Source organism: Myotis myotis, unplaced genomic scaffold (assembly GCF_014108235.1).
Source record: "Myotis myotis isolate mMyoMyo1 unplaced genomic scaffold, mMyoMyo1.p scaffold_m19_p_10, whole genome shotgun sequence".
Taxonomy (NCBI): Eukaryota; Metazoa; Chordata; class Mammalia; order Chiroptera; family Vespertilionidae; genus Myotis; species Myotis myotis.
The window spans coordinates 72,957,431-72,981,377 of record NW_023416314.1 but is presented as its reverse complement, the minus strand read 5'-3'; positions in this window follow the sequence as shown (position 1 = coordinate 72,981,377).

The window sequence follows — 23,947 nt, the reverse complement described above, 5'->3', positions numbered from 1 at the left end:
AGGGGGTGACAAGTGAGGAGAGTCAAGTCACCAGCAATGCTAAGGTGCATTCTCCTGGGAGTCACCTGAGAAGAAGCGATGATGAGAAATCATAGGACAAATTATGCAAATTAAGCATTAGAATGGCTTAACTCAACCTGAGTATTCGGCCTAGACTAAAGCCTATAAGCCTTACTGACTTGTAGTTTCAAAGACAATAATTAAATCCTTCTCATAAAGTCAGCTCTAAGAACTCTCCTAATTAAAAATGCCTACAGCACCAGGTTCAGAAGTAAATCATTTCCGGTTCTGTGTCTCACTCTCATGCATCTGTGGTCTGAGAAACTTCTGCTTATTCTGTGATAAGTTTCTCTCTCTCTCTCTCTCTCTCTCTCTCTCTCTCTCTCTCTCTCTCTCTCTCTCCTTTACAGTTAGCAAATGTCACCATGGAGATAATATATATAGGAAAGAGGATATCTAATCTAATCTACAAGGGGCAATCTGAGAGGATTTCCTAAAGAAGATGACACGCAGTTTTAGTTTTTTAAAAGTAGACACCTGAAGAGGTATAGAGAGGTATTTTAAGTAGAGAAATATGAGACAACATAGTGTGTATTTTGGTATCTGAGTGTAGTTCCGTACAGCTCAGTCAGGGACTATAAGAATCAGATCATGAAGGTCTAAGGACTTTGAGTTTTATTAATAAACCCAGTGGGACATGGTGAATAGACAAATATGTGATTAGCTCAGATCCATAGAAATTTGCAATTAAAGTTAAGATTTCTATTTTGCATATCTATTATTATGAAATAAATTTTTGGTTCTGATTGATTAAATGGAGCTATTAAATGATTCATTTATTTATGCATGCCTATATATTCATTTAACACATAGTTTTGAACACACACTGTATATTAGTCACATTCTCATATTTTATTTAACATTCACAGTGTTCCTGTTAATTAGGTGACTTTTTTCCATTTTTATATTAGGGCTCAATGAGGTTTAATTACTTGATTAATGCAACAGAAATCTTTACTCACAGAACAGGTATTCTGATCCCAACTTTCTTGCAAGTTTTGCTCTCTTTAGTTTTGTTTGGCAATACTCAGAATTCACTTACTCAGTCATTGAATATTTACTGACACCTATTATGTATCAGGTCATATTTGAAGGGATCATTATTGCATTGGGTAGAAGAGAAAAGAATTCTGTTTTTTTGACATTTAGATTTGACAGGGTATCTAAACCTCTTTTTAAAAATTAATTAATTAATTTTATTGTTTAAAGTATTACATATGTCTCCCTTTTCCCCGATTGACCCCCCCTCCCACCACTTCCTCCCTCCAGGACAAGCCCCCACTGCCCCAGTGTCCGTGTCCATGGGTTATGCTAATAGGCAATGCATGCATACAAGTCTTTTGGTTGCTCTCTAACCCCCCCTCCTCTGCCTTCTCTCTGAGGTTGGACTGCCCAGTGTTTTTTAGTCTCCAGATCTATTTTTGTTCATCAGTTTATGTTGTTCAAATATCCCACATATGAGTGAGATCATGTGATATTTATCTTTCTCTGACTGTCTTATTTCACTTAGCATAATGATCTCCAGGTCCATCCATTCCATTACAAATGGTAAAACTTCCTTCTTTTTTATAGCACCATAGTATTCCATTGTGTAGATGTACCACAGTTTTTTAATCCACTCATCTGCTGATGGGCACTTAGGTTGTTTCCAAATCTTAGCTATTGTAAATGGTGCTTCTATGAACATAGGGGTGCATATATCCTTTCTGATTAGTATTTCTGATTTCTTGGGATATAGTCCTAGAAGTGGGATTACTGAGTCAAATGGGAGTTCCATTTTTTACTTTTTGAGGAAACTCCATACTGTTCTCCACAGTGGCTGCACCAGTCTGCATTCCCACCAGCAGCACAGTAGGGTTCCTTTTTCTCCACATCCTCTCCAGCACTTGTGGTTTGTTGATTTGTTGATGATAGACATTCTGACAGGTGTGAGATGGTACTTCATTGTTGTTTTGATTTGCATCTCTTGGATGATTAGTGACTTTGAGCATGTTTTCATATGTCTCTTGGCCTTCTGTATGTCCTCTTTTGAAATGTATCCATTTAGTCCTTTGCCCATTTTTTTGATTGGATTGTTTATCTTCCTTTTGTTAAGTTGTATGAGTTCCCTGTAACTTTTGGAGACTAAACCCTTACCTGAGATAGCATTGGCAAATATGTTCCCCATGCAGTGGGTTTTCTTGTTGTTTTATTGATGGTTTCCTTTGCTTTGTAGAAGCTTTTTATTTTGATGTAGTTCCATTTGTTTATTTTCTCCTTAGTTTCCATTGCCCTGTGTTGGTAAAGATATTACTACAACATAAGTCTGATATTTTGCAGCCAATGGAGTCTTCTAAGATTTTTATGGGTTCCCGTCTTACACTTAAGTCCTTTAACCATTTTGAGTTTATTTTTGTGTGTGGTGTACCTTGGTGATCTAGTTTCATTTTTGTTTTGCATGTATCTGACCAATTTTTCCAGCACCATTTATTGAAGAGACTGTCTTGACTCCATTGTATGCTCTTACCTCCTTTGTCAAATATTAATTGAGCATAAACTCTTGGGTCAATTTCTGGGTTCTCTGTTCTGTTCCATTGGTCTATATGTCTGTTCTTGTGCCAGTACCAGGCAGTTTTGAGAACAGTGGCTTTGTCATAAACCCCTTGTTAGAGAACTGATTCCTGTTGACCCAGCTATCGCTTCCCAAGTGCAGAGCAAATGAAGTCTTGGTGGTAGCAAATAGCACAGGGCAGTCTTCTCTCTCCTATACCCAGCATGGTTTTCCAAGAACAGTCATGAAAGGGTAGATACTAACCTTGTCAGAAAGAGGTTAGAAGGGAGGGTGAGGCTTAGACTTTGATGTAAAGAGAATAGAGGGAAGGTTATGTAATGATAATCAATTCTGTTAACTACTAAATGGTTATTGTTAAAGCAAAATGTCTTCACATTTGGTAGAAAAATCTTTACAGAGCCCGAAGGAAAGGGCTTGAAACATACATCATCTCTGCTGGAGCATTGCTGGCAGGTCAGCCGTCATTCCAGGAAGAGTTAAGCTTCATTATCTGTAAGAACAGCCAACATTCCAGCTGCAAAATGCCCATAGTAAATTTTTAACATGATTAGTACTTCCCTTTTGTGAAGAAGGTACCTCTCCAACCTCAGTTTACTCACTTATATAATGACTAAGTCCCAACCAGAGTTCCAAACTCTGAATTGTAAAGATCAATTAAGATTATGCATATGGAAATGTTCTGGTTGCTTCTGAGCACAGGTAAGGAATAGAAAAGAAGGATTAGTGATTGCTTTCCTTAGTTTAAATAGGTATAGGGAGAAATTGACTCAAATCCTCAGAAAGGGCTGAAACCAGATTGGCTCTATGACCTTGGGATTAAAGTGGCTTACCTACTAACACCTATCAGTCTCTGTGACTCTCCTCTTTTTAGTTCTAAGTTCAGGGGAGCTAGAGCATGATTTGTCCAACTTGAAACCAAATGCCACCCTGGGTTCATCTACCACAGCCAGCCTCACAGGGTGGTGGACTGCAGCATGGCTGCCAAGGAGCTAACATTTTTGAATAGAGGGAATCACTTGAAATCAGACACAGTCCCAAGGATGCCTCCTATCACGGAAAGCAGGGCATTTTCTACTGTCTATGCCAGTGGCTTCAGGAAGGGAGCCAAGATATGAAGACCTCTTCTTCCATCAGCAGTGTTACCTGATGGTGGGAGCTCCTTTACGTTTTTGCTTTGACAGCAGGAATCCTTAACACGCAATCTACAGAATTAACGGTCAGCATTGAGATGCAGTTTTAATCAAACTTCTCTCTATAAACTTCCATTATCGGTGCTTACCAGGGCTGAGATGCAAAGAGGAAGTGCAGAAGTTGCCAGCTCAGCATAACCAATGATCTCAAACATGCTGAGAAGAATAACTAGGAAAGGGGAGTTAATGAGTCGTCACAGTAGAAAAACGATGATAGTTTTAAAACATAGATTTTGTTTATCTTTGAGATTTCAGTTTCCAGGAGACCTTTAAAGATAGCGCCCTAGAAGCTTATAGGAAATTGTCCTGCTGTTAAGAAAATGCACTCATAAGGTGGCATAGTAGCTAGCAGTACTGGTTCTGGAAGTTCTGTGGCTTTAACATAGTAAACGTATAGCCTTTGTCAAGCGTCTTACTACTGTGAGACTTGCATTGCCATTTGTGAAGTGAGATTTGCAGTAAGGTGCAGTGGGGTCATGAGAATAAAATAAAATGACATAATTAATGTTTAGCATAATGCTGGGCATGTAGTAAAAGCTTAATAAATGGAAGCTGTTGCCGTTGCTAATATCATTATCTTCCAATTATTTTGTAATGCCATGATTTTTAAGGCACAGAATAATGCATTCTCTGATAGAAGTCAAAATTTACTGTAACAGTTTCATGGACTAATATTAACAACTAAAACAAATCAGCTACCTTCCTATGTATTAACATAGATGAATCTTAATGACATAATGCTGAGTGAAAAAGCAAGTTTCAAAAGATATATTCAGAATGATATAATTTCTATAACATTTAAAAACAAACACATAATGTAATTTTTATAGATATATTTTGCCTCAGAGATTATTGTTTGCTTATCCAATATACATTTTCTCCTTGGGAACTAAAGGTTTTTAGGGTTTGGACAAATGTATCATACATGTCTCTATCATTACAGGATCACACAGAGTATTTTCACTGTCCTAAAAATTCTCTCCTCTATTCATTCCTCTCTCTACCCACCTTGGGTACCACTGATCTTTTTTTCTATCTCCATAATTTTTCCTTTTCCACTCGGTACTTCTGGTAATCTCAAGTACTTGGGAGGCTGAGGCAGGAGATATGCGTGAGTCCAGGAGTTCTGGGCTCTGCTGTGCTATGCTAGTCAGGTGTCCACAGTGCATTCTACATCATTATGGTGACCTCCTGGGCCAGGGGACCACCAGGTTGCCTAAGGAGGGGTGAATTGACCCAGGTTGGAAACAGAGCAGGTTAAAACTCCCATGCTAATTTTTAAAAATTTTGCCGAAACCGGTTTGGCTCAGTGGATAGAGTGTTGGCCTGCGGACTGAAAGGTCCTGGGTTCGATTCCAGTCGGGGGCATATACCTGGGTTGCGGGCACATCCCCAGTGGGAGATGTGCAGGAGGCAGCTGATCGATGTTTCTCTCTCATCGATGTTTCTAACTCTCTATCTCTCTCCCTTCCTCTCTGTAAAAAATGAATAAAAAATATATTAAAAAAAATTTTTAGTTTTTCTGTATTATTAGTCAGGTATAATGTATTTTTATACTTTGGCAACGTAAGCTTTCCTTTATTATTTATTTATTAAAATATGTTTTTATTGATTTTTAGAGAGAGAGGAAGGAAGAGGGATAGAGAGGTAGAAACATCAATGAGAGAGGAACATCATCCATCAGCTGCCTCCAGCATACCCCCTACTGTGTGTGGATTGAGCTTTCAACTCTTGCATATGCCCTGACTGGGAATCGAACCAATGATCTCTTGGTTCCTGGGTCGACGCTCAACTGCTGAGCCACACCAGCTTCCCTTTTAAATAACATATCCAATCATATCCTTTATCTTTTTATTATTTTTATTTTATAAAGATTGTCAAAACGTTTAGTATTCTCCAGGAGACCATTTGCTCATAATTTTTAGCATTGTAAATATCTTCTCCTTATCTGCTTGAGTTTTAAAATTTTTATGATGTGTTATACATATATTTTTTAATTCTAAAGTAGTCAGATATATCTCTTAAGGATTATAATTTTAAGAGTAATTATGCTAAAGAGATATTTTTTAAATTCTAGATCTAAATTTTCTTCTAAAAATTTAAATAAGTTGCATTTCAAATTTAGGTTTGATTTTTTTTTAATTTTATTGATTTCAGAGAGGAAGAGAGAGATAGAAACATCAATGATGAGGGAAAACCATTGATCGGCTGCCTCCTGCACGCCCCCTACTGGGGATTGAGTCCGCAACCCAGGCATGTGCCCTTCACTGGAATGGATCCCGGGACCCTTCAGTCCGCAGGCCAATGCTCTATCCACTGAGCCAAACCGGCTAGGGCTAGGTTTGAATTTATCTGATACAGAATTTATTTTTGTAGGTGGCCCAAGGTGGAAAACATAACATTATTTGTGTACATGTGAATAATCGCTTGTTCCAGCACCATCTATTATGTGTTACTTCTTCTGTTTTGGTTTTCTATTTGTCTGTCCCTGGCCCACCAACACACTGATGTAATTATAATTACTAAGTCTCCATAACAAGTCCTGATAGCTGAGAAGGCAAGCTACCCACATTAATCTTCTTTAGGAGTGTTTTGGCTGTAATCGATCATTTACTTTTCTATGAGAATTTTAGAATCCCTTTGTCAATTCCTTGAGGAATTATGCAGACATTTTTATTTTAATTCCTTTGAATTTATAGATTAATTTGTCGAGAATCAATATATCTTTGCATTTTTCAGTCTCTATGGATGGCACATCTCTGGTTCTTCAGGTTTTAATTTATGTCTTAAGTAAAGTATATATATTTATATAAACACTGAGTGGCCAGATTATTATGACCACCTGACATTTATAGGCAAATTAGCTATAATTTCATGCTGAAGTTGCTAGAGGGCCAGACCATTATAAATAGGAAAGCAGGTTGTTTACCACAATAGTAGAAGTGATTTTTTTCTGAAGCTATGGGTAAACAATGCAATTTAACAGCCTTTGAATGTGGGAGATACACACACACACACACACACACACACACACACACACACACACACACACAGGTCTTCTATCTTTTGTTAAATACTAGGTATTTTATAGTTTCATTGTTACAGTGAATAACATTTTAAAGTCATACATTTCTAATTGTTGATGCATAGAAATGCTATTGATTTCTGTGCTCTGAATTTATATTCTTATTGATCTCTCTTACTAATTTAATAATTTGTGTATTTAGATTTTTATGTCAACATTTGTGACCCGGAATAAATGTCAGTATTAATTTTTCCCTTCAATACACATAGTTTTCTCATTTTCTCTTGTGGTGCTATATTGGTCGACACCTTAAGTACAATGCTAACATAGTTGACATCTTTTTATGCCTCCTGATCCAAAATCGAAGACTTGCTCCAGCAACCTAGCAAAGAACTAATGCCATCTTTACTATAGTACATGCTTACTATTTCTTCCTGGTGGACTCAACCACTCAGTGTGAAGGGAGGGGGGGCAAATTAAGCACCACTCCTCTTGGATTGCCCTGGACCCCTTCTCAGAGCCTTAGGAAAGAACATTATTTCCAGTCCAGGATTTCTGTCTTCAAGATTTCTCCTCCAGCCCTAATGTTAAAGAAGATAGATACCTATGTGATATGTTACTAAACACCAGTCCACAAGAGCTGGTGGAAAATCCATACCTGGACATTCTTCAGGAATCGCAAACTCATACTAGTACACAGTTCCCCTTCTTGGCGTCATTCCTTGCTTTCAGCAAACACTGTGATGCTCTGATTGGCACAGCCTAGTCATAGCTCAGCCCTGGAGACCCGGGCTGAAGTTCCCTCCACATGGACTGCAAAGGAGAGAGATGTGGTTTTCTCAATAATAAAGCCAGGGAGCTGCTCCCTGACGGGTGAATAGGCAGACAGGAAGAGGTCCTTCAGATGGCCTGCTTAGGGCACCCCTCACCCTTCTCCCGACACACACCTGTGCTAGGGCTGCCATGCTGCCTCTGTCAGGAAACTATGTGGAGTGTCCATCCTCTGCCTTCTCATCTAGCCTGTCTCTAACCTGACATCCCTGGCAAACTGGCATTTTAGACCTCTGTTGTCTTCTGTATGCCATGATGGTAATACCGCAAACATAAAAGCCCTTTATTACTGGCTTTTGTTTGACCTTTATGCCCATCATTTTTCAGAGTAGATATCAGATATTTGATTCTCACTTTTTAAAACCTAGCAACAATGGAGTCAAACTTCCAGGATCTACTTGACACCTAATCTAAATTCATACCTGATAACTGCTGCGGGATTCAACTGGAGATTAGATTTTAGGTCATTTGAAATAAGACACTTTCTGATAAAATTCCAATTTTTGTTTTGTTTATGCCACTGATTGCATTATATTTTTTATCAATTCCAGGGGATCATATAGGAGACTTTTGACAAATTGAAAACCAATTAACCAGCCCTTTTAATTACTTTTGAAAAATAATAAGAGAACAAATTGACACAAGAAATTTGATTAACAAGTGATATCTAGGGGAATACCTCTGATAAAACAGAAAAAAACTAACGTTCTATGTTTTATATGTTGAACATTACATTTCTGGATCACAAAACATAAAGATGGTATGATATGTCTGTATCTGAGAATAACTAGGTGTATCCTTGTCATCAGTATTACTACATTCTTGTACTGAAGCTGGGAAATAAGCTAATTTTTGAAAAAAATTGCAGTGTTTATTGTAAAATAAACAAACAAACAAGTCTTAAACACCTTAGTCAATGAGTACTACCTTAGCCATGGTATCCAATGAACTAGTATCTGTGTCCTCGTACATGTCAGTTTATAGCAGTTTTACTGTATTCAGAAAGTTGTGTTTCCAACATAATGTGTGAAAGTAAACCAAGAGTGAAGTTGCCAGTATCTTTACTCACTGAAATTTAAATGTGTGTCCCAGTGTCCCAGTGATCACTTCATTGTCACAGGGATTTTTTTAGCCCTCTAAGTTCTAAACCATTATTACTTTGGGGGGAAATCAAGTATTAATATTTTTAAAAGCCTATATGCAGTCTATTTCAGTGCTAAGGTGTCTAAGTCCTTTACCATCTTAAACCTCTCTTTGAATCCCTGTTTTGATTGCTCACTCATTTAAATCTAATCTTTGGGATCATTTGATCTGTGCCTTTGAACACAGGAAGGATTTTTATTTATTTTATTAGTCTAAAAATATCAGGATTAAAGCAGTGCTTTGGGGGAGTCTGTACAAAATCCCCACCAGTGAATTTAAATATTGGAAGGTTTTTTATTCATGTGATAGGGCACATATCAAAGCTAAGTTAGTTTGAGCCTGCTTTTTTATTATGGCCCCAAAGTCATAATTCTATATTCTTTAGGCAAATCTGTACTTTGTTTTTAAACAAAACATATATCTAATAAGTAACTTTCTGTATTTAAGTTTTTCTTTCATCCAGTGCAAAATTGGCTTTTTTTTCCTTTTTAATTCTGACATTTCTCATTACTCTATTAAAGGAAATTGGGCCACATGTTCCAAAGTCATCATCACCATCAGTATCTTGCCACTAAATTAGATTTCTGTTTCCTACTACTGAGCCTAAATTTTAAGAAGCAAACAAAGTTTGCTCACTTAGATCCTCTCTAGCCTTCTTGTAAGATCCCCACATTCAACCATCAGAATAGCGGAGTTGTTTATAGAGATGAAAACTAAGGGATGGGAAGGCCATTTTATCGTATCTATTTCATACATTTTTAGGTCACTTTGACCTGATTAGCAGGAACAGATAAAATGAAAACTTGCCTTGCCAAAAATTACATTCATGTCATCATGGGAAGGAAAGGTAAACTTGGATTTGGGGATTGTTGGTTCATGTACATTCTAAGTCAGGAGACTGCCTTGGACTGTAAAGATCTCTTCTATACAAAGAAGTATTGCTTTTCTATCCCCACAGGCTTACAGAAAGGTTTACCTGGAGATATTTTTATAGTAAAATAATTCCATTTTGTAATATCTTCAACATATCTCAGAAACAAATCACAATGAGGAGATGTGTGGTGAGAAATACAAGTGCTTTGTTCTTCATGGTTCCTTAAGGGGCTGCAAGAGCCCATGGCAGGCCCTCAGGTAAATTCTTTATGCAAGGGATCCTATGTAGGTAGGAAGTATATTATTAATATGAATTAATATAATCCCTTGGGAATAGCCAAGTCTGAGCATGGGCAGTGCTTCCCATGTCAGCAAAAGGACAGCTGTGTTTTTGTGGTCTCTGCCAGCCTCATCCTGACCCCTTCCTGTCTCTACCCTCAGGTGTCTGAGCCTCTCCGTTTCTCTCTCTCTCTCTCTCTCTCTCTCTCTCTCTCTCTCTCTCTCTCTCTCTCTCCTCTCTCATGATATAATATAATACATGCATTTTTATACATATGTGTTTTTGTGTATATGATGTACATATACATACATATGTTTGTGCTGTATTTTCAATATGAGGTTGGGAATCTGTGCATGTTTAGGGTTGACAAGTAATATGTGGATTTTCAATATCAAGGTGGGTTTGTGCCTATAATCCCCATGTTTTTTCAAGGGTTGACTGTGTTTGTGTATGTGTGTGTGTGTGTGTGTGTGTGTGTAGAAAAGATATGCTGCCATCTAGATACTTAAAATGTTAAAATTCTATTCAGAATTTTCATTCCTGTTGAACCTCCCTATAAAGACCGCACCACATTGTAAGGGTTCTGCAGTCCGAGGCTTTCCAACAGACAGTCCTCATACCTGATGCTTGCAGGTAATTCCATTATTGGAATCTGACAAGAACAACATAGTCTCGGGTCACTCTACGTTACATCACATTTTCTCTGTGTAGTTTCTCTGAAGTAGAAACTATTGATATTTCTCAGTCTTGGTTGTTTTGAGGAGTGGGAATACTGGCCTATAAAATTAGTGCCTGTGCTGCTGCAGGGGTGGCTCACAATCTGTTTTCATCTCCGAAAGGTGCACACTGCCGCCAACATCTGTAACTCCTAGAACTTGTCCCTGAAGAGCAGTGCAATAGTGCCCAGGTGACCCTGAGTTATAGTCACCGGCTCCTTAAACTGTAGGACAAATTGCAGCTGTACCCATCAAATGTGGGTTCCTGTGGACGGAGGCTGGAATATGTGAAAAAAATCTGTCAATTACAGCAGCAGAGGATAAAGGCAGGGGTGTTGCCTGTTGTATTTCAGAGTATGTGTAACTCAACTATTCTTGAGTGACATTGTTAACACTGCCAACCCTGGAAACATTTTTCTGTCTTTTGATTCTCTTGTCATTGTCATATGTCTGCACGTGTTTGTTATGTATTTATTTCATCCAACTGAGAATAATCAGGACAAAGATGTTTCTGACAATAGTTTTAAACTGTGAGACCCTTGGCTAACATGGTTCATACCATTCTAAGCTTTAAAAATGCACCACCTGGCTTTATAATGATTCCCCTTTCTTTGAGAGACCTTGGAGAAGAATATTGGCTGGATAGCTCAGTTGGTTAGAGTGTCATCATGGTAAGCCACAGTTGTGGGTTTTATTTCTGGTCAGGCACTTACAAGAATCAACCAATGAATACATAAAGAAGTGGAACAACAAATCGATATTTCTCTCTCTCTCTCTCTCTCTCTTTCTCTCTCTCTCTCTCTCTCATATCTCTCATCTCTTTCAAAAAGTAATAATAATAGAATATTCATGTGTAGAAAACATGTAAAAATACTTTGTACCCAGCTAGGATGTTGTAAGACACCAGGAAAATTGCTATGGAAGTTCAGGAGATAACTTTTTTTCAGTGGAGAAAATCATGAAAAGCGTCATGGATGAAGGGGTATTTCATCCATATCTTGAAAGTTGAGTGTGTCTGTACAGGTAAAGAAACAGGTGACTCTAAAGACATTCTTATTAAAGAGAATACTTTGAGCACTTTAAACTAGGGCAGTGGTTGGCAAACTGCGGCTCGCGAGCCACATGCGGCCCTTTAGCCCCTTGAGTGTGGCTCTTCCACAAAATATCACGTGCGGGCGCTCACGTACAGTGTGATTGAAACTTCGTGGCCCATGCACAGAAGTTGGTATTTTGTGGAAGAGCCACACCCAAGGGGCCAAAGAACCGCATGTGGCTCGCGAGCCGCAGTTTGCCGACCACTAAACTAGGGGTTTCAACTCCAGGCATAAATAAGACTACCGGCTCTACACAGTGGCCCTGGAAGTGAGGATAAAATATCATGCATGTCTCATTTCCCCTAAACAGAAGACCTTTTGCCATGTTTAACTCATGGGTACAACCTGACGGTGTAGTAGAAAAATCTATATTTTCAGTTCAGTATTTCAAATTTTTATTGTTTAAGTTAATTTGATCAGTTATTTTTGGCAGTGATTAAAGAAATGATGTATCAGATTTCACTACATATTTCTATAGGAAAGTTAAATTAAGCAAATGTACCACAATACAATATTGAGTTTGTCCTTCCAATTGAACTTTCTGTTGCAGAATTAATAGAATTGAAGCCAAGGGTAACAAAGAAGAAAAAAATGCCACTGAGCTCACTTCTGCTCGCCCAGGCCTGTGCATGCAACAGCCTTGGGCACTGGGGTATGTCAGCAGTATTTTGGCAGGAATTCCAGTTAGCAGCTACCGCAAGACTCTGAATCTGTTACGAATGTGACCCTTGTATCAAAAAGTAAAGGTTACAAGTCACTTCCTCCTCCTGGCTTAGAACAAGCTGGTAGAGGAGAAAAGGGACCTTGGCACCATATTTTCTTAACATGTAGAGCAACCTGTGCCTTTGCAAGTAGCTGAAGTATTTTTGGATGGCAGATAGAAATGTTCTAAAAGAAATGTGGAAATTTTTGTGAAAAACAGCCTCTATGGTCTTAAACAAAAACCTCCATTTGTTTGGAAGACGGGGGCACCTTCTCCTTCGGTTCACTTGGCATCAAATTAAATCCATATTCTCATGCTGTGAGACTGGGCTAGTGCCATCTATTAAATTAACTGGAAAATTTGGCAGCTCCCTACTTTAGCGTATCATGGGCAAGAAGCTTGCCTATCTCCATGGAATAGCTTGAGTGGAGCCCTTTAAAAATTCTGTTTACAAAGATGGAAATAATCCAAACAGTCAACCATAGTAGAAGGGATGAGCATTCTGTTTTACTCCCTTGATAAAATGCAATGTAATCCTTTAAAACGCTATTAAAATTTGATGTTCCTGCTCATTACAGTAGGGCTAAGGATCAGGGTAAAAATAGGAATGTAACTAAATAAAAAGTCAAGCAAACATCCAAAGATTTGTGTGAAAAAAAAATTGGAAGGATATATACCAAAATACTAACCATTTTAATATTGTGCTATGGAATTTTTAATTCTTTCCTCATATGAATTTTGCCAACTTTCTATCATGTACCTATATAGTTTCTAAAAGAAAATAATATCTTTCTTAAAAATTTTTGTTTGACAAACGTTAATTGAATGCACTAACCTTATTAATCTTTGAACCGGTTCTCATCTTCTGAGAACTAGTCTTTGGAGATTGTGATGGCATTGCTAGTGCTTCAGGTATGTCCTTGCACACTTCTGCCCAAATGTATGGCGATTCATTGCATACATTCAAAATAAGATTGTCCTCTCGCCCAAAATGTGTAATATTAAATAAGTCATTTTAAAGAATTGCCAGAGATGCAGAAGATGGTCAAAGGTTTGCACCGGAATGAAAGTATCCAGGGAGGATTCATAAAGAAACGTGATTTGAGCTGAGTCTTTAAGATCAGTTAGTCCCATTTGACAAGCCAAAAAAGAGGGATGTGATTATTTCACGCCAGTGGCATAGGTAAGTGAAAGTCGGAGTGGAGATTTCATTTGGGGAGTGTGAAATAGAACTCTAGGCCTATTTTCAGAATGCCTGCAATGGTCTTTAGAGTTCAGATTTTATCCTGTAAGAAATAGGAGGTTAGCAATAGCTGGTGAGCTGAGAACTGCTTGGATCAAATTAAATTTTAGAGAATATTATTTACAGGATACACGGGGAGAAATCATTTTCAAGTACGGAGACCAAGCACTCTGCTATTATATTACTCCAGGTGTAAGGAAATGTTTTTTTATTTTTATTTTTTTAAATTTTTATTGATTCCAGTGAGGAAGGGAGAAGGAGAGAGATAGAAACATGAATGATGAGAGAGAATCACTGATCAGCTGCCTTCTGCATGCCCCCCACTGGGGATCCAGTCTGCAACCCAGGCATGTTACCTTGACTGGAATTGAACCTGGGACTCTTCAGTCCGCAGGCCGACGCTCTATCCACTGAGCCAAACCGGCTAGGGCAGGCAATGGGTTTTGATTCAGTAGTGAGAAGATGGAATTAAAGAGATAGATTTAACAGTGATTTCAAAGGATGAACTCAAAGGACTTTTAAATGAATTGCATAATAAGCATGTTGTGTGGTATAAGTGTGTGTGTGTGTGTGTGTGTGTGTGTGTGTGAGAGTGTGTGTGTGTGTGAGTGTGTGTGTGTGAGAGTGTGTGTGTGAGTGTGTGAGTGAGTGTGTGAGTGAGTGTGTGTGTGTGTGTGTGTGTAGTGTGGGAATGATGAAGGTGAATTTTGCATATTGTGTGTATGTAGTAAGTTGAGAAAATAAAAGTAAAACCAAGTAAAGATGATACTATACTTTTCTTGATGCATTACTGAGAGAAGAGTGTTCCCAGTGACAGGAACAGAGGGAGAGAAAAATTATATCCCATTTCAGATGAATACCTAACACTCACTGAGTGCATGTTACTATGTGTCAGACACTGTTCTAAGCATTTATCATGTAGTTTCTCATTCCACCTGTGCTTAAAGGGAGAATGGTAGGTACCATTCTGCTTCCTATTTTATGAATGAGAAGATGAAAGAACCAAGTCATAAAGAGGCTAAGAAACTTCCGCAGTTGCGGTAAATGGGAACATTTGAGTAGAAATAGTATAAATATGGAATGAGTTTTTAGAAGGAAGAGAAACGAAGAGGATCTACATATTCAAGTGATGTTTCAAGTTCTGGACTTCTGAAGTCCATAGGCTGGTTTGATGCCCTGGGTGTGGAAATAAAGTCAGTGAACCAATCCCATTTGAAACACTAGAGTTCAGACCAAGATAAAAAGGAGAAAGTGATATGGTGCTAGCCTTGCTTAAATTGATGTTCTTAATTATAATATTATTGATCTTCTGTAAGAAAGCTTGGGGCAGAGCAAAATTAAAATTAATCATCGTGAACATTAAAATCAATGAGTGAAAATTTACAGTGTTAACTCATAGAAATCACTTCTCATTACTTATTCCATCACAAACTTAAAGGTTTAAAAAGGAACCAAATATTTATACATTGCAAATCTACAGTTCATTTTATAAATGTACCATAAAATATTTTTAAGCAATACTCAGTTAAGAGCCTTATATTATTGACCTTCCTGTGAGTGGATAATTTAGTACTTTAAAGAGATTTGAGGTTGTACAACTGTGTTCTATGAAACCTTATTTTGTAAGTATATCATGTGCCTCATAACAGTGCTGTGGTCAAATAACTCAGGAAAATGCTGACTTAACGAAACTTAAGGGGTTTTTTTATGTTTTGTTTTACAGTGGCATATCTTGAAACTATTAACATTCTAGTGTAAATTGTGAATCATTAAATTGGAAATAAGAGTATGTAGTATTTCCAAAGCTGATTTCTTCACCAACCTCTTTTTATGAGGGTCATCCTAATGACCTTACATTAAATAATATTTTAGAAAACACTGATAAAGGTTTTCTGTAATAAATGAATATAAGTATACTATAGTCAACTATGTATAATATGTATTTTATAATTACATATTAAACTGTATGCAATGTGTATTTTATTTATAGAATGACATAGTGTAGAATACCATCTCTATAATATAAATAGAATAATTATATTTTCCTATAAATAATAATTAGATACCCTTTATGTGTGTAGTTAATATTATTGTTATGATTATAAATTGTAGAAAATACAGGAAATTATAAAGAAGATAGTAATACTATCTCTAATCCTGTCATCTAGAGAGGAGGACTATTATCATTATACATAATTCATTTTTGTTGCAATTACACTGTGTATTAATACTTTTATTCCATTTTTTTCACTTAATATTAGAATGAATTTCTAATATTACAGCTTGAATATGTAAATTTTTATTTGTTGTGGTCTCTGGAGGATTGCCAGCACATGCAATGGAGAAGAGATTGGATTTATTATGAAAATATCCAAGGTTTGATTTCAATCTTTGCAGCTAATTACCTGCATAAACATGACCTAGTCACTTAACATATTTGGGTCATAGTTATTTCTCATTTATTCCTTAAGGTAACTGCATAAGGTGATTGCTAAAGTCACAATCAGTTGCTAAATCCTATTATTCTATTTTATCCCATATTATATCAGATTACAGGGATGTCTAAATTACCTGGTATTAGAAGGTTATTAGGTCTCTAGGAATTTTTTGGCATAGTTCTATCTAGTAGTCAATTATCTATCAATATTAATTAGATGAAAGGTAATATTGCTTATGAACTGTTGTATTGTAAGTGGGAAGCATAGGACATTTTACATTAACTGTAGAATATCAGTTTATGCAGTCAGCTTAAAAACATAATTCTGAGTCTGTTTTATTTTGTTCATTTGTTTTTTTGGTTTTTTTTGTGTGTGTTTTTTTAGATTCCACATATCCACATATAGCTGAAATTCTACAGTCTTTTACTGACTTATTTCACTTAGTGTAATACCCTCTGGGTACATCCATGTTGTCACAAATGGCAAGATTTTATTCTTTCTTATGACTGAGTAATATTCTATTATATGTACCACATAGTTTTTATCCATTTATCTATTGATGGACACTTAAGTTTCTTCCATTTATTGACTATTACAAATAATGCTACAATGAACCTGAGGAACAACACAGAGAATATAGTCAATAATATTGTAATAACTTTGTATGGTGATGGTTTAATAGACTTGTCACATTTTAAGGTACTTAATTGTCAAATCACTTTGTTGTACACCTGAAACTAATACAATATTGTATATCAACTATACTTTAATAATTTTAAAAATCTTAATTCAAAGAGTTAAGGTTTCTTATTAAGCAAAAATTTTCTCTTTGCTTTTATAGGGTAATGGATAATTCATTATACCTATAAATGATCTGTAAAAAGATGGGTGAAATGTAGATATATTGGAAGTGATTTACATTTTGCTATTTTCTGCCAAATATTAGATATATTTTTTGATTGATCAATCCTAGATTAATCCTATTTGGTAAATCATGAGGCTGAGTTTTAGGAAAAGTAAAACATTGCCATATTTGTTCATGTTTTCATTCCCTGTTGACCACTCCCATCCTCCTAAAAAAACTTGGTTTTATTTATAATTAAAGAGACCATGCTAACCAGAATTCTATTTTTGTAGTCAATTGTGCTGCGTTGAATCATCATTTCTCTCTAAGTGATCAAAAAAGAAAGTTACCTTTTTCAGTATGCTTTCTTCATATGCTTAGATGATCTTCTCATTGTTCAGACTAGATCAGTTAGCCATGTAACTGATTAGATTAACTGTTTTACTTGACTAATCATTAGTTTTTAATTTTATGGTAATTTCCAATTACCTTCCATGAATATCTACATAAAATAAAATGCTGGGTGATGGACAGATCGGACCCTGGTGAGTCTTTCACGGACTTAGTCTCCCCACTTCCTCCATCTCCATCATATGAAGCTCTCACTTAAAAAGGATTGGCAGTTTGAGTTAGAGTGTGCAGGAAATTATACAGATTTAAATACAATTTATGTGACCTTAATTTTTAAGCAGAGTTAAGCATTTTTAATTTATTTAACTGTTTTAACATTATTGACAGGCACAGATGCAAGGTTAAGAGGAAGATAGTACAGAGATCAGTATGGCGTGCTGTGAGTAATTGACATGCAACTGTGAAGTAAGTTGCTCTTCTTGAACAGAGAGAACTGCACCTACACTCTTCTCAACATTCTATTTAAGTTAATATTTCCTGTGTCAGGTTGTTCATGATATTTAGTGTTTTCTTTATGGTGCTTTTTTAGAGTGCAAGTAAGGTTACAAAATTAAAATGCAAGGCACTTTGATCAACAATTATTAAGCATTTCAGGACAGTGGCAACAAGTCAACAGGGCAGTAAACCAAGCTAGGATCTTGCTATGCTTGCAAATTCTGGCCCTGCATGACTGCACTGTCTCACACCCTTGAAGCAGGCCCTGGAGGGGACCACATTATATTCCCCTTTCTAGTATAAACCTAATCCTAACCTTAACTCCTAACCCCAACCCTAATCACAAACATAACCCTTTAAATGTTGACACATATTCAGCTTGCTCTCCATGAAAATTTTGTCTTTTGGTCACTAAAGACCCCTACTAAACTGATCTGTATGATTTATATTTTGACCTAAATGCTTATTTCCACATATATCTTTAATAAACAATTGTGTTAGCTTGCATCCACCAACAGCTTATCGAATTCCTTTTATCATTGAATTTTGTCATCCAAGATTTTCTTTGATCATTACCCCAATGTGCTATAATAGAATGAATACACACACACACACACACACACACACACACACACACACACACAAAAGAGAAAGATGCAAATTGATCATACCTTCACAATGCCCGCCAGCCAATCAGGAGTGAGTATGCAAATTAACCCAACAAAGATGGTGGGTTAATTTGCATATGCAGGCACCGAGCAGGCGTGGGCATTCTGCACCACCTCAGCCACTCCCGGCCTCTGGGCAGTGTGGGAAGGTGGAAAGGCAGCTCCAGCCAGAGCGAAGGCGATGACGCCAGCCAAGGGAAGGAAGGCCCATTCTTGCACGAATCTTCGTGCATTGGGCCTCTAGTATATATATAAAAGACTATTATGCTAAGTGTCCTCCCCACTGTCTGACCAGTTGCTATGATGTGCACTGACCACCAGGGGGAATATGCTCAATGCAGGAGCTTGCATGACGTACACTTGCCATTAACAGAGAAAGGACAGTGCGGACCTGGTTGACAAAGCAACACTCAGCTTCCCCCAAGTGGGACACAGGCCACGCCACCACCCGGGAGGGACACCCCAGCAAATCACAGCTGAGACTGTGGAGACCCCATGGCCAGCCCGGAAATGGTTGCTGTGGGCACTGGGTAATGATGTCACACAGCAACACCTGGCTTCCTTTCCCTAGCGACTAGCCTCCTTGCAGTTTCTGCAGACCAGGAACATGACTTGCTTTATACCCAGGTAGAAACATTTATACTGTAACTAAATGTCTGTGAAGCATTTTCTCATGCTTTATCTCATTTGATCCTCACAGAAGTCCTGGAGTAGGTAGATAGGAGACTCAATGGAATCCTATTTTCTTTTCATTAGCCAGAAAACAGAGATTTAAAAACTTCAGCTTACTGAAAAGAAGTAAGAAATGGTGGTCCTTGAAAATAACTTCAGGTTTTCTCACTACAAAAATATAGTCAAAAACTGCTGCAGTTAAATATTTTACCCTTTGTTCTCCCTGCATGATCTATAATAATAATCTGCTTTGTGTTGATATTTACTCCTGTGTTTCTGACAATTACCTGAAAGAGAAGTTGGGGTGCTTCACTGGGCTGGAAAAAGTTTAGCTAAATCAGAAAGCAGGTCTAACTAAGCAAGTTTTTTCTCTCTATATAAAAGGCTAAGTTGACTCACACGTGCACGATACATATAAAGCTCTCACTGGCGCCAAACGCATGCATGTGTTTCCATCTGTCACTCTTGATTGTGAATTTGGTCGAAACTTGTATTATAGAGAATGGGCAAATAGCGATATTAAAATATTTCTTCTAATTAATTTCCTTTCAATGTGCACGAATTCGTGCACCAGCCCACTAGTACAATTAGAAAGAAACTATGAAAACTATCATAAATTCTTGTGCTAAAACTTCTATTTGAGTCATTAAACACATTGAAAAACTTTGTAATATATTAGGCAGCTGGAGGCACTAGAAAATTCTCATTAATTATTCTAAATGTCAAAGAGTTGAGAGTTTGCCTTAAATATCATTGGCCTGGTCTGTTTCTAGATACTTAAAGCTCTGAAATAAATATACATGTAATTATGGTAGAAAGCAGTTCCAGGTGAGTTCATTAAGGTTTGGAGCACAATGTCTAAAATTACAAATGTACCTTCAATTATGCTCTTAATTTGATTTATTTGGTACATCAAACCAGGGATGTTTCAGTTGTATCAGATCATTAGGTAAATGATTTCAGGGGTGGAGTTTAGAATTAATGATATAGTATTTTACTTCCCTTGAGATGGCCATGGGAGCCATGACTATTTTAGGCAATGTAGCAAACCCCAGAGCTAACTCCTGCTGTCTATGTGCTGTGTTCATGGTCTCTGAAACTGCAATAAAGAGAGAGAAAAAGCCCATTGGCAAGGCTCAGTGGTTGAGTATCCACCTATGAACCCAGAGGTCATGATTTGATTCGCTTTCAGGGCACATGCCCAGATTGTGGGATCGATCCCCAGTGTGGGGCATGCAGGAGGCAGCCTATCAATGATTCCCTCTCATCAGTGATGTTTATATATCTCTCTCCCTCTCCCTTCCTCTCTGAAATCAATAAAAATATATTTTAAAAAAAGAGAGAGAGAGAAAAATATTTTGGACCAACCTCTTCCTTTTGGAGATGAGAAAATTGGGAGCTAGAGAGGCAACATGAATTTAATATAATTTTCTTTCTTTTAAAAAAATCTACTTAATTGAATTTATGAGAGTGTCATTGGTTAATAACATATATGTTTCAGGTGTACAATTCTATAATACATCATCTGTACACTGTATTGTGTGTTCACCACCCCGAGTCAAGTCTCCTTCTATAACCATTTATCCCCCTTTATCCTCTTCTACCTCCCCTTTTCCTCTGGTAATCTTGTTTCTATGAGTTTGTTTTATTTTTTGCTTAATGCCTTCACCTTTTTCACCCAGTCCCCCAGAATCCCTCACCTCTGACAGCTGTCAGTCTGTTCTCTATATCTATAAATCTGTCTCTATTTCACTCATTAGTTCATTTTGTTCATTAGATTCCACATATAAGTGAGATCATATGGTATTCTTTTTCTCTGACTGGTTTATTTCACTTAGCATAATACTCTCTAGGTCCATTCATGCTGTCACATAAAGTAAGATTTCTTTCTTTTTCTTTTTTTATGGCCAAGTAGTATTCCATCATTCTATTGTGTAGATGTACCACAGTTTTCTTATCTACTCATGTAGTGATGGGCACTTGGGTTGCTTCTAAATCTTGGCTATTGTAAATAATGCTGAAATGAACATAGGGTTGCATATATTTTTCAAATCAGTGTTTTGGGTTTCTTCAGATATATTCCCAGAAGTGGAATCGCTATGTCTTAAGACAGTTCCATTTTTAATTTTTGAAGTAACTCCATACTGCTTTCTACAGTGGCTGCACCAATCTGCGTTCCCACCAACAGTGAACAAGCATTGCTTTTTCTCCATATCTTCACCAACATTTGCTGTTTATTGATTTATTGATGATGGCCATTCAGACATATGTGAGTGACATCTCTTTGTATCATATAATTTTCATGTATCACAACTTTTTCTTTTCAACTATAAAAATTAAAAAACCATTCTTGGCTAGCATGCCATAAAAAAGTAGATGTTATGTTTAGTTTGATCCTCAGACTATACAGTTTGCTGACCACTGTCATGATGCATTCTTTAGAAATAAATAGCTGAACAAAAGAAAAAGTGATAAATGGATGGCTAAATAATAAAAAAGTGAATGAATTGGATGTAATTAATATTATGTAACCTGGAGAGTAAATGGATCATTATTCAAAATTAAATTTTAATCACATCAGACCTAGTTAAGTTTTGCTTAATTAATGTCTTAATTCTAAAACCATTAAGGGTGCAGATAGTGTTTCAAGTAAAGTTCATTTACACATTATAAAAATAATGTAAAATTATTATAGGAAATTAGGAACATTTAGAAAACTAGAAAGATTAAAACACTAGCCCTGTCTAGTGATAGCTATTATTAATTTTCCAATATATTTTATTTTTCATATATACAGTAATTTTATATACTTGTGGTCATACTATGCATATAATTAATCTAATTAAAACTTTTAATATGACAAATAATTTCCAGTGATGTTAATATTTTTCTTAAACATTTTAAATGGCTTTAGTGTTAATAATATTCTATTGTGTAATGACTTCTTTTGGACATGGATTGTTTTTTCTTATTTATATATTTAAGTATGTAATTATTTTTAAAATTAAAATTTAACTCTATTTGTCAACTTGTTGGTCAGAGCACAGGTCTATGTCAAAATCTTTTTGATGCACCAGGCCAGAATGGCTCAGTGGTTGAGCATCGACCTATGAGCCAGGAGGTCAGGGTTCAATTCTGTGGTCAGGGCACATGCGCTGGGGCTAGATCCTGAGTGTGGGGCGTGCAGGAGGCAGCCAATCAATGATTCTCTTTCATCATTGATGTTTCTATCTCTCTCTTCCTGTCCCTTCCTCTCTGAAATCAATAACAATGTATTTTAAAAAATCTTTATGATTCTAATGGCCTCAGAACCTCATTCCCTAGACTTTTTCTCTGATTCGTACTACCTCCCCTTTTTTTGCCCTATTCTTCTGTCCCAACCTCATTGGGGCACATGCATATGGCCTAAGAGGCACCAAGCTTGCTCTTACTGGTTAAAACTGAACTGTACCCTGGCCTGTGTGGTCCATACCCATTGTCGTGACCCATGTTCCAAAATCACTCCTGTATTTTTTTTTGCCTCCAGTCCACTTAAAACTGTGTTCCAGCAATAACTTGATTTAAGTTAGTTGATAGGAGAAAACCATTTGATAGAAGAAGCACTTTTGAGAATGTGTTCCAAGGAAACAGAGCTGCCAGCATTGGCATTATTCTCTAACCAGCCGGCACCCACAGTGCACGGCTGCTCACATGAGAGTCCTACCTAAGGCTTAGCAGCAAGAGCAGATCTCTCTCCTGGATCATGGTCCAGGCTGTGTCCAGCTGTGCTTGTCCAACACGATTCTCCATGTAACCTGAGAAAAGACAGCTGCAGAAATCTCTTCCCTCCAGTTCACAGCAGGTGATGTTTGCCCAAGCCCTTCTAAGACAGTGGCAGCCAGCAGGGGGCTCTGCGGTGCTTGAGAGTTCCTTTGCCCCGAGGGTCTGGCTATGTGCCCTATTAGAAATCTGTCCACGCAAAGTGTCCTCTGACATGCCCTTCATTCTATCTGGCCCCGAATGTTCAGTGAAGGCAGACCAATGTTTATTCCTGTCGGCTTGGCCCCTTTGGGTCCCATGCTCCCTCTTTTGCTTCTAGGCTAAGTGTGGCTCCTGCAACTTTGCTGTGTTGGAACAGAGAGCTCTCTGTGAGGCTACCTAGGCAGCCCTCTGCAGAGAAAGATTTACTAGGCAAACTACACAGGTATTTCATCTCCGGGAATTGCCCCTGCCAGGGTGAGGCTCAGAGCCCCTCTTTCCAGAAAACACCAATGTCCATGCTCTTACCAATTTTTCCCCCTGTCCTTCCCCCAGTCTAGAAAATCATCTTTCTTGAGTGGGTGAAGGGAAGACTATAGGCAGTGCTTTCGCTACTAGTATTTCTCCCAAATCATTTGTTTCTGCCTCCAGTCCTGTTTTTCCTCTAAGAATTTAGATTTTTGGAAACCAGCTATAGGATGCCAGCTATTTTCTCTCCTTTTCACATCCCTCCCTAAGGCACCGCACACAGAAAAGAACAGTGGCTTTAATTGGAGCAGTACAGGAGTGGGAGGCACACAGCCTACTGTCTGGAGGAAAAGACACTGAATCACATCTCAAAATTATTACCCTCCTATATTTGTTTAGCCCTAGACTGTCCCTAATTTATTATTAGGTTCCTTAACCTACTTAAAACATTGACACCTTTAAGCATCCATGGGACACATTATAAGCAGTGCTCCTTAAGAACATTATTCTTTGAAAAACACTCATGTGTACTAGTATAATATCATTTCAGGGTTTTTCCTGTAA